Here is a 12288-nt window from a genome sequence, read left to right on the forward strand (position 1 = left end):
ACTACCGCACAATTGCACTCATCTCACACGCTAGTAAAGTAATGCTCAAAATTCTCCAAGCCAGGCTTCAGTGATATGTGAACCGTGAACTTCCAGATGTTCAAATCGGTTTTAGAAAAGGGAGAGGAACCAGAGATCAAATTGCCAACATCCACTGGATCATTGAAAAAGCAAGAGAGTTCCATGAAAACATCTATTTCTGCTTTATTGATTATGCCAAAGCCTTTGACTGTGTGGATCACAATAAACTGTGGAAAATTCTGAAAGAGATGGGAGTACCAGACCACCTGACCTGCCTCTTGAGAAATTTGTATGCAGGTCAGGAAGCAACAGTTAGAACTGGACATGGAACAAACTGGTTCCAAATAGGAAAAGGAGTACATCAAGGCTGTATATTGTCACCCCGCTTATTTAACTTATATGCAGAGTACATCAATGGGAACACTGGGCTGGAAGAACCACAAGCTGGAATCAAGATTGCCGGGAGAAATATCAATAACCTCACATATGCAGATGACACCACCCTTATGGCAGAAAGTGAAGAGGAACTAAAAAGCCTCTTGATGAAAGTGAAAGAGGAGAGTGAAAAAGTTGGCTTAAAGCTCAACATTCAGAAAACGAAGATCATGGCATCTGGTCCCATCCCTTCATGGGAAATAGATGGGGAAACAGTGGAAACAGTGTCAGACTGTATTTTGGGGGGCTCCAAAATCACTGCAGACGGTGATTCCAGCCATGAAATTAAAAGACGCTTACTCCTTGGAAGGAAAGTTATGACCAACCTAGATAGCATATTCAAAAGCAGAGACATTACTTTGCCAACAAAGGTCTGTCTGGTCAAGGCTATGGTTTTTCCAGTAGTCATGTATGGATGTGAGAGTTGGACTGTGAAGAAAGCTGAGTGCTGAAGAATTGATGGTTTTGAACTGTGGTGTTGGAGAAGACTCTTGAGAGTCCCTTGGACTGCAAGGAGATCCAACCAGTCCATTCTAAAGGAGATCAGCCCTGGGATTTCTTTGGAAGGAATGATGTTAAAGCTGAAACTCCAGTACTTTGGCCACCTCATGCGAAGAGTTGACTCATTGGAGAAGATTCTGATGCTGGGAGGGATTGGGGGCAGGAGGAGAAGGGGACGACAGAGGATGAGATGGCTGGATGGCATCACTGACTCGATGGACATGAGTTTGAGTGAATTCTGGGAGTTGGTGATGGACAGGGAAGCCTGGTGTGCTGCAATTCATGGGGTCACAAAGAGTTGGACATGACTGAGAGACTGAACTGACTGACTGAGGCATGTATTTAGGTAATCTGAGGGGGAAATGAAGATTGAAATAATTAGCAAGCAACAAACCAAACTTTCAAGACCCAAAGGCTAGAAGCAGCCTGATCCATAGTCAGGAGTTAGTTTCAGCTGCTGCTGCTGCAACTAAGTCACTTCAGTCGTTTCCAACTCTGTGCAACCCCATAGACAGCAGCCCACCAGGCTCCCCAGTCCCTGGGATTCTCCAGGCAAGAACACTGGAGTGGGTTGCCAGTTCCTTCTCCAATGCATGAAAGTGAAAAGTGAAAGTGAAGTCGCTCAGTCATGTCCGACTCTTCGTGACCCCATGGACTGCAGCCCACCAGGCTCCTCCGTCCATGGGATTTTCCAGCAAGAGTACTGGAGTGGGTTGCCTTTGCCTTCTCCGTCAGTTTCAGATGTAACCTTATTTAATAAGTGGAGATAACATTACCTACGTATCTACTTCATATGGATATTGTTAGGATTAAATAAGACAGTGTTTATAAATGTACCTGGTGTAAATAAAGATTCACTTTTTGTGCTTCCTATTAAAGAGGGAGTTAGATATAAGAGACTGGGGGTTAGTGGGTATAGGAATGAAAGATTGGGGATAAGAGCCTGAACAGCTACCCTGAGATCACACCCCATACTCCTAGTGCTACTGCGCCTCATTCTGGGTAGTCTCTGCTATCTCTGAAGCAGACAGCCCAGCTTACTTCATGAGCCCCTTTGAAAAGGGAAATGCCACTCCAACTCCATCTTTAGTCTCACTCATCTGTGGGATCAGATCCCTTAGTTGTTGATACTTGGTCTTTTTCACCTTCATGAAGTATGTGTATCCTTAAGGTAATTTTACAGAATTCAGAGAGTTACTCCCTTTCCCCCTGCCATCCCTGAAGCATTTTTCTGGCCTCTACAGCTCTGTGTCTGTGTCTCTCTTCCACCCTCGTCTTTCTCCCTCTCTGGAGGCTAATTAGCATTCACAGATGTGTTCTTTATAGCTATATATTCAATGTTTAAAAAATGTGAATGGCAAGTGAGGTTTCTAGTCTAAAGTTTCTCCTTTGAAGTCTTTTTAACAAGTCACCAGGGACTGATGAAGGCGTAGAAGTGATGTCTAGAATACTGAGACAGGATCTGAGAGCTGTGGCTGATGAAGGATGCCATGCCCTACACCTCTCAGACAAACCTTGAGCAATCCCCTCTGAGGCTTCCTCCCAAGCTTTCTGGAGACCTCTGCAAGAAGGATGGAGAATGCAGACGTCACCTACAGAGAGGCAGAGCTCCATTGACACAGAGCTACATTCCACATGCTCACTCTCTCCCATACCATGCACTTACCCTGCCCCCAACATGTCACATATAGGTCTGTGCTCACTCTCAGTCCCCAAACCAGAGATACACAATAGCTATTTGCTGTGTGCTACACCTTGTTCTCAAATCATTATACAAATTGTATGCAGTAGGAGTTTTTAACTACCTTTTCCTGGATGAGGAAACAGGCTCAGAAATGTGAAGTCACTTGCCTGAAGTCACAGAACTGGAAAACTGCAGCGTGTGCTTGTGTGTGCCCATTCACTCAGCTGTGTCTGACTCTTTGCAACACCATGGACTGTAGCATGGGTTCCCTAGGTGGCACTAGTGGTAAAGAACCCACCTGTCTTTGCTGGAGATGGAAAAGATGTGGGTTAGATCCCTGGGTCAGGAAGGAAGATCCCTTGGAGAAGGGCAGAGCAAGCCACTCCAGTATTCTTGCCTGATAATCCCGTGGTCAGAGGAGCATGGCAAACTACAGTCCATAGCATCATAAAAGGGTGGACATGACTGAAGTGACTTAGCACCTACGCACGGGGTGTAGCACGGTAGGCTCCTCTGTCCATGGGATTTTTCAGGCAAGAGTGCTGGAGTGGGTTGCCATTTCCTTGTCCAGGGGATCTTCCCGACTCACTAGACCCTAATCTCAAGTCGGTCTGGATCTTCTGCTGTGCTGCATTGCCTTCTGGCTCATAGCTGGGCTCTAACACAGATTAGTTAATGTAAAGAACACACAAGCTTATAGGTCTTGATGGGAAGAAGCTGTTTTTTTCTGTCAGACAATTTGATTTTCTGCAGAAAGGAAGCCTGGTGCTTAAATAAGCTTCATCAATGTTTTCTCTCTCTCCCTCCTCCTCCTCTTAATATTTGCTGGAATTGAATTTTAATTGAAAAATAAGCTTTAGCCATCCACTTAATTAGTCACTAGAAATCATTTCAGTCAAATGGCAGAGAAAATACCCAGAGAGAAATGCGGAGCTGAGCCACTTCCTTCAGCCCCTTGTCCAGCCCGGGAGCAGCTCCTACAGCATCCGTGGAGCAGGGACCTCCACGACTTCAGAGCAGCCACAGCCTCCAGCAGCTGGCAGCAGCTACGTTAAACATAAGTCAGTGTTGTTTCCTCCAGCTGTAGACTTGGAGAAAGTCATGATTCAGAGATTAAGGAACAGACATAATTATTTGATTTATTTTCTAATAAAATGAAGTTTAAAATTATCAGAGGAAGGAGAAACACATCTAACATCTAACACATCTAACATGTTTTTAACACTTAGTCTCCCACAGCTACCCCTCTGCAAATCCTAGACTGGAAGAATAGAAAGGCATCTATTAACGTGGGCTGTTAGAGGAAGGTCTCCTGCGACACTAAATGTACTCATCACATGCAGACCTGTGTGCATGTGTATGTGTGTGTACACACACATGCACACACACATACTTCAAAAAGACATGCAGAGCCTTGGGCATATTCCTCAGAACACGGCAGCAATTCAACAAGATTAGACTCCGTCTGTAAGAAAGACAGAAAATAGAATGAAAGCAAACGAAAATCCATTTTTGTTGAATAAATAGACAAATGATCAAATAAATATTTGTTCCTGTAACAGATACATATTGAGCAACTGTTACATGCCAGGCACAGTGTTTGGAGGCTGGAGCTATACAGCAAACAATAAATGGTAAACAAAGCACAGCCCCTGGCCTCAGTGTGCTTAGGGCCTGCTGGGAGAGAAAAACAGGTAAGCAGGCAACTTCAAACCCCTGTGATAGATGCCGTAACTTCAACTCTGTTCAGGCTTACATTCCACCTTATTGTCCCTAGATTGATTTACAAATCACACACAGTCCCAAGCAACATCCCAGCAGGGCTTTTCATAGAAATTGACAAACTGAATTACAAAATTCATACGGAAAAGTAAAGGATCTGGAATAGCCTAGAATAGCCAAACAACTTTAAAAAGAAGAACAAAAGTGAAAAACCAGCCTGATCTCAATACTTATTATACAACTAAGGCAATCAAGACACTGTGGTCTTGGCATCAAGTGCGCCTGGGAGGTGGGATGTGAGCGGTCATTGAGAGAAGAGATTACATAGGCGTGCCAGGCCATAGTCTGGGATTCTGTTCTGTTTCTGTCTCCAGCTAGCTGTGTCTCTGTGCTTTAGAGCAGGGGAAAATAAGATAATGGCTAGCTGGAGAAGACTTTTGAGAGTCCCCTGGACAGCAAGGAGGTCTAGGCAGTCAATCCTAAAGGGAATCAACCCTGAACATTCATTGGAAGGACTGATGCTGAAGCTGAAAGTCCAATGCTTTGGCCACCTGATGCAAAGAGCTGACTCAATGGAAAAGACTCCTGATGCCAGGAAAGATTGAGGGCAGGAGGAGAAGGGGGAGACAGAGGATGGGATGGCTAGATAGCATCATTGACTCAATGGACCTGAGTTTGAAGAAACTCTGGAAGATAGTGAAGGATGGAAGCCTGGTGTTCTGCAGTCCCTGGGGTCACAGAGAGTCAGACACGACTGAGCGACTGAACAGCAACACTGTTTTCTCACAGCTCTGAGAAGCCGTGTCTCTGAATTGGGCCAGCTGTAAGGGGGCACAGTTATGGTCTACACCATCAACCGCTCTGTGCTGCTGTACCCTCGCCTGCACTGTGGGGATAAGTGTCGTACCTCCTAGGGCTAGGGCGGTGGCGGGACTAAACAGTTGCTGTGAGTCAAGTGCTTAGAACAGTGGTTACTGACTTTCTCACTCCCATCCCATCTGCTCTGAGTCTATCTTTATTCTGATCTGCCCAGTGCCCAATCCCCTCCACCCTGATTTGTCTTTCCCCAGGAATCAGGCCAGGAAGATGCGGAAGGGGAGGGAGAAGAGGAGGGAGTGAGGAAGGGTAAAGAAAAGAGGGGGGTTAGGGAATGGAGATTTCTTTTCTTTTCCTTTCTCTTTTTTGGGGGGTGGGGTGGGGGTGGGGCAGACTTCCACACCAGGTCTTAGATCCATTCCAATCTGCACTTTGGTGGAGAGAAATGTTACTGTGTTGTAACCCTTCTGATTAGGCAAGTTCCTTATCCTCAGGGTCATGCCACCAGATGCTAGCCCAGCTCAGCCTCACTCTAAGTTCAAGCCTTTTCTACCTTCCCACCCCAGGAACCAACTGGGAGTGTCCATCCCCCAACCCCCCACCCCCAGCCAACTCCCTTTGGAGGGTGTATGTCCTAGCCCACCCCGACAGGCAGCTCTCTCCACTCTCTCCTTATCCTCTGCTCCCCAGCCCTAACTGCCCCCCGCAGTCTGACAAACCTCTCTGCTTTAAAGCAGCCTTGCTTGCTTCACTTCTTCCCTACATTTCTGTCAATTTCTCTACATCCAATGTTTGATATTCTCTGACATCTTCTGACCTTAGGACAAGGATTAAATTGTTAGTTGGCAAATTACAATGTTCACTGAGTTTGTGACTTTGGTAAATGTCACCAGTGGAATCCACCCATCGCCCTTCCAGTCCCTATCCCAGATTAATGAAGTGGGGGAGCAGAAGGACAGAGGTGGGGCCTCCCATCAGCTGGAGGGGGCGAATGCTTTAAGCGCCTTACTCCAGCCCAGGGTTGGGTGTTGCCCAGGTGAGCAGGGGCACCTGGAGCTCTGTGTCCTTTGTGCTGTACTAAGCTGCTTCAGTTGTGTCCGACTCTATGCGACCCTATGGGCTGTAGCCCGCCAGGCTCCTCTAGGCAAGAATACTGGAGTGGGTTGCTATGCCCTCCTGCAGGGGATCTTCCCAACCCAGGGATCTTACGTCTCCTGCATTGGCGAGGCGGGTTCTTTAGCCCTAGCGCCACCTGGGTGTTGCCTGTAATTACAGGCACAGTGACGTTTCAGAGGCTGAGGCTGCCTGTTTACCTGTTTCAGGTTTAATGGTTTCTACATCTTCCCACCAGAGCTCACTTTCTTCTCTCCTCTCTTATCATCAGAATAAGATGATGGGGGCTTCCCTGGTGGTTCAGTGGTAAAGATTCCTATGCTCCCATGAGTACCCCTCTTCCTGTGCCATGAGCGGCCCTAGGGAGGGAAAGAAAAGAGGGTCTTCTTCCCAGGTCCTCCTGGTCTGACAGGGGACAAATGCTTACCTCTAAGCACACATCTAAGGACCCAGAGGCCATGCAGGAATGTATACAGTAGATATTGGGCCAGCATGTGTTGGAGGGCAGCATCAACCCAGGACACTAGCCTGATGTGGCAGGGTGAGGGGTCAGTGCCGGAGGAAGAGGGGCATGGGAGGGATGAGGAGACTCAGGTAGGATGAATGGGGTAGCTCTGCTGCATCTGCATCTCCCATAATGACATGTTTGTCAGAGATTAATTTCTCCTCAAAGGAAACTCACTGTTAGAGCCTTCATCTGTGTTAATTTCAGAGCAATTTAGCTTTCCCTGATCCAGGGACAGGAGGAAATACAGCAGGACAGCAACCCAAATGCGGTATTTATTCTTTGGCGCACAGCACCCTGCCTTCAGCCCATGTTCCCACCCTACCTTCTCCTATCCCAGGAGATCAGAACAGCAAATGTTTCTTTCATGCCAGTTGCCCTATACAGACTCATGTGTTCCTTGTAACACCACAGCGAACACCACAGCGAACATACTGTTAGTAACTCTACGCTGTGTGCGTGCTTAGTCGATCAATCGTGTCCAACTCTTTGCAACCCGCCAGGCTCCTCTGTCCATGGGGATTCTCCAGGCAAGAATACTGGAGTGGATTGCCATGCCCTCCTCCAGGGGATCTTCCCAACCCAGGGATAGAACTCAAGTCTCCCCCATTGCAGGCAGATTCTTTACCATCTGAGCCACACAGTGAGGTTAAGTGATTTTCCCAAAGGCACTCAGCTAATAATTGATGGGACCTGGTTCAAAGTCTAGAGACCTGATTTCAAGGTCACAGTCTGAACCACTGGGCATCACAGTCTCTTGGATGAGCCACAGTCTATTTTCTCTACATAAAGCAGTCACAGCAAAGGCCTCTCTGGAAGCCTGGGGCCTAGGCAGTTCCAGGAACCCTTGTCAGGGGCTGGTGGAGGCCAGGGTTTGGTTCAAGGCACTTTGAGTGACAAGTACAAGAGTGGAGGGGGACTGTCTATAACAACATAAATGGGAAAAGAATTGGAAAAAGGTGTACTTTTCTGCACACCTGAAACTAATTCAACATTGTTAATGAACTATACTCCAATATAAAATTTAAAATATATATTTTAAAGGATGGTGAGGGACCTGGAGCAAGTGAACTCAGAACCACCAGCAGCTGTGAGGCACCAACCATGGGAAATCAGCCTAGAGGAGATATAGGAGCCATTCCTTTTGGCTTTCACTTCTCAGACAGGACTCTCAGTCCAGAGCACAACTGATCTACCCAAGGTTGCTCAACACAGGGACAAGGATGACCCTAGGCAATGTGGTTCTGGGCTGCCATGATCCTCTCTGACTTCTGCTCGCATTCCCACTGCTCTCTCTGCACCTCTTGGTACTTCCCTTCCCTAGAGAGTAGCTCTGCCAAATGGGACAGCTGTCCTTTCTGCCCTCCAGTCTCCACCCTAGACCACTTTGACTGCTCAGGGCAAAGAGGCTGACTGAGATTTGAGATGCATGGCAGGCTGGGAGGTTAAGGAAGAGCCAGGCTGCAGCCAGACCAACCTACTGAGAGACTTGGCAGGACCTCAGCCCAGGAGGCCTTGGAACTTGGGGATCAGAGAGAGAATCACATTACAAGTGGAATACCTTGGGTTCCTTGGTCTGTGTTGACTTATAGTTCAGGTCTGTGGTTTTCACAAGACTCAGGTCTGCAGCTATGCCCAAGGCCTGATGACTGAGCACCAGGTTATGGATCCAGCCACTTATAATAGCTACGGTTTGTGAATGAGTTCTATTCCTTTATCTGAATGATAGGATTGTAATAATTCTTTCCTCAAAGAAAAATAGGTGCTGACACTGATTTTGAAAAATGGTAAGTCCTCTCCCTTCCATCCTTCTCCATGTCAGTCTCTCTATCCCCTTCCTTATTCCCAGTGGCCTGTCAACCAAGAGTTAGTCAGCTTGTGATCCTTTATACCCAAGTATATAGAACTTCCTCAGCCCACTGCCCTCTCTCCCTGACCCACACTGTTGTGAAGACAAAAAGGGCAAAGCACACAGAAATGCTTTGACCATGGCCAGGTGTTTTGCAAACATTAAATGCGTGTCTAAGTCTGTATAAAGCCTTTTCTACAGAGTGTCAGCAAATCCGTGAGTTTTTCAGTCTTTGTCTTCCCTGCCAGAGGAGTGGGAAGACTAGATCGCCTGCCATGGACTGAAGGGTATCCCCATAAAGTTCATCTGCTAAAATTTTCCACAGAGTGGCATAAGCATCCAGCTGGTTTCCCCTAGATGAGTGATCCAAGGGAAAAGGTGAAAGCCAATGCTTTTATGACTGAATATAAGTTATACTCCCTGATTTCTGCAATACTGCTATGAAAACTTGTGTTCCCCCAAAATTTATATATTGAAGCCATAATCCTCAATGTAATGATATTTGGAAGTAGAGTCTTTGGGAGGTAATTCAGTCCTGAGGGTGGAGCCTTCATGAAAGAGATTAGTGCCCTGATAAGAAGAGACACAAGAGAGATGATACCTCTCCCCATCACATGAGGATACATCAAGAAGGCATCCACCTTCAAACCAGGAAGAGGGTCCTCATCAGAAACTGAATTGACTGGCAGCTTTATCTTTGCCTATCCAGCCTCCAAAACTGTGAGAAATAAATTTCTGTTGTTTAAGCCACACAGTCTACGATAATTTCATTTCAGCAGCCCAGACAAGACAAATGTGATATTGGTTGCACAGATCAGTCATATTCTATATGGAAGAGGGGGCCTAAATAAAAAAGGTTTTCATTAGGTGCCATCTTAAATGCAGGCTACCACAAGTGCCAAGGTAATTTAACAGGGAAAGGATAGTCTATTTCATGAATAGTGCCTGAATAGTGCCAGAATAGTGGGATCAGTTCAGTTCAGTCACTCAGTCGTGTCCGACTCTTTGCGATCCCATGAACTGCAGCACGCCAGGCCTCTCTGTCCATCACCAACTCCCGGAGTCCACCCAAACTTATGTCCATTGAGTTGGTGATGCCATCCAACCATCTCACCCTCTGTTGTCCCCTTCTCCTCCTGCCCTCAATCTTTCCCAGCATCAGGGTCTCTTCAAATGAGTCAGTGCTTTGCATCAGGTGGCCAAAGGATTGGAGTTTCAGCTTCAACATCAGTTCTTCCAATGAATACCCAGGACTGATATCCTTTAGGGTGGACTGGTTGGATCTCCTTGCACTCCAAGGGACTTTCAAGAGTCTTCTCCAACACCACAGTTCAAAAGCGTCAATTCTTTGGCGCTCAGCTTTCTTTATAGTCCGACTCTCACATCCATACATGACCCCTGGAAAAACCATAGCCTTGACTAGACAGACCTTTATTGGCAAAGTAATGTCTCTGCTTTTGAATATGCTGTGTAGGTTGGTCATAACTTTCCTTCCAAGGATTAAGCATCTTTTAATTTCATGGCTGCAATCACCATCTGCAGTGATTTTGGAGCCCAGAAAAATAAAGTCAGCCACTGTTTCCACTGTTTCCCCATACAGAAAAAAATGAACCTCAGCTCTTCACACCACGTTTAACTTGAAATGAACCATAAAGCTAAAACTCTTATGTTTACGATAGGAAAACAAAGGAGAAAATCTGTGCAGCCTTGCATGAGCTAAAGGTTTCTTAAGGAACACCCCAAAATCACAAGCCATGAAAGAAAATTCTGATCATTGGACTTCATCAAAAATGAGACACTCTTTGAAACATAATTGACAAAATGTAAGACTCACCTGGTGGTACAGTAGATAAAGATCAGTTTGCCAATATAGGGGACACCTACATCAGTTTGATCCCCAGCCAGGGAAAATCCCACATGCCTCGGAGCAACTAAGCCTGTGCCCCATGTGCCATGGTGCAACTACTGAGACCACATGTCACAACCACTGAAGCCTGTGTGCCTAGAGCCCGTGCTCCACAACGAGAAGCCTCCGCAATGAGAAACCAGTGCACCTCAACAAAGAGTAGCCTCTGCTCACAGCAACTAGAGAAAACCCTCACGCAGCAATGAAGGTCCAATACAGCCAAAATAAATTAATTAATTAAAAAAAAGAAAATGTAATGGCAAGCCACATATCATGAGAAAACATATGCAAAACATAACAGAAAAAGGATTTATACCTGAAATACATAAAGAACTTTTACAGCTCAATAATATAAAACAAATAACCTGAAAAAAATGAACAAAAGATTTGAACAGACATTACACTAAAGAAGGTATATGAATTTTTAAAAACATGAACACATGAAAAGTTGTTCAACATCATATGTTATTAGAGAAATGAAATTTTAAAATGCAATGAGATACAACTGGACATTTACTAGATAACTAAAATTTAAAAGACTAACAATACCAAATGTTGGTGAATTTGTGGAGATGATTGGAACTTTGATATACTGTTGGTTATAGTGTAAAATGATTCAACCACTTTGGAAAAACGGTTCGACACTTTCTTATAAAATTAAAAATTCACTTTTCATATAACCTAGGAATTCCATTTCTAGATATTTACCTAGAAAAGTGAAATTATATATCCACACAGACTTGTTCAAATGTTCGTAACAGCTTAATTCAAAATAACCAAAAACTGGGGCAAAATCCAGTGTCCACGGACAAGAGAAAGGATAAACAAATTGCAGTGTAACCCGATAACACAACATTACTCAGCAATAAAAAGGAGTAAACAACAGATCCTTCCAACAGTATGGGTTCTCAACAACATTATGCTAAGTATAAGAAGTCATACACAAAACAGTTCATACTGTATGAGTCCATGTATATGAAATTCTAGAAAGTACAAAATATAATATGTGGTGACAGAAAGTAGTCCAATGGTTGCGTGGAGCCCAGGTGCGGGGATGGCGAGGTGGGGGCGGGGACGGGTGGGCGAGGTGGGGGCGGGATGTGGGAGCGGGAAGAGACGTGTCGGGGAGGGTAGCCTGGGGACAGGGGACAAAGGCACTTCTGAGGAGATGGAAGTGCTCTGTATCTTGATCATGGTAGGGGGTTAAAAACGTGTTGAACCTCATCAAAAAGTCCATCTAAAACGGATGCTTTTATTACATATAAACTCTACCTCAGTAAAGATGACTTATAAAAGTAGGAGGCACAGCATTCAGTTGGGCTTCAATTTGAACAGACAGCATCTGTTTACCTCTCCGCTGGCACCCACTAGGCCCTGGTCTTTCCTGCCAGGAGACTTCCCACGAGCGCCTCAGCCCGCCATCGGGAGGAATCCACGGGTTAACACCCCTTGGCTGCTCTGGTGTACTCCCGGGCCGGGAAAGGGAGTGGGCGAGGGCTTTCACTGCCGCATCCTCGGCGGACGTGGGGCTAATGGTGCCCCGGCCAATCCCGCCGCGAGTGCGGAGCGGGAGTTGCGCGTGCGGAGCGGGAGTTGCGCGTGCACCCCGAGATGCACACCGCTCAGCCGGAACGCAGACGTCTCCCGGCCCCTGCCCCCGCGACGCCGCGGACGTGGGCGGGACGCCGAGGACTCCGAGCGTCCCGAGGCCCCGGGATTGCACCGTCGCGTCCCGA

The sequence above is a fragment of the Oryx dammah genome, unplaced genomic scaffold (genome assembly GCF_014754425.2).
Source record: "Oryx dammah isolate SB20612 unplaced genomic scaffold, SCBI_Odam_1.1 HiC_scaffold_28, whole genome shotgun sequence".
NCBI lineage: Eukaryota > Metazoa > Chordata > Mammalia > Artiodactyla > Bovidae > Oryx > Oryx dammah.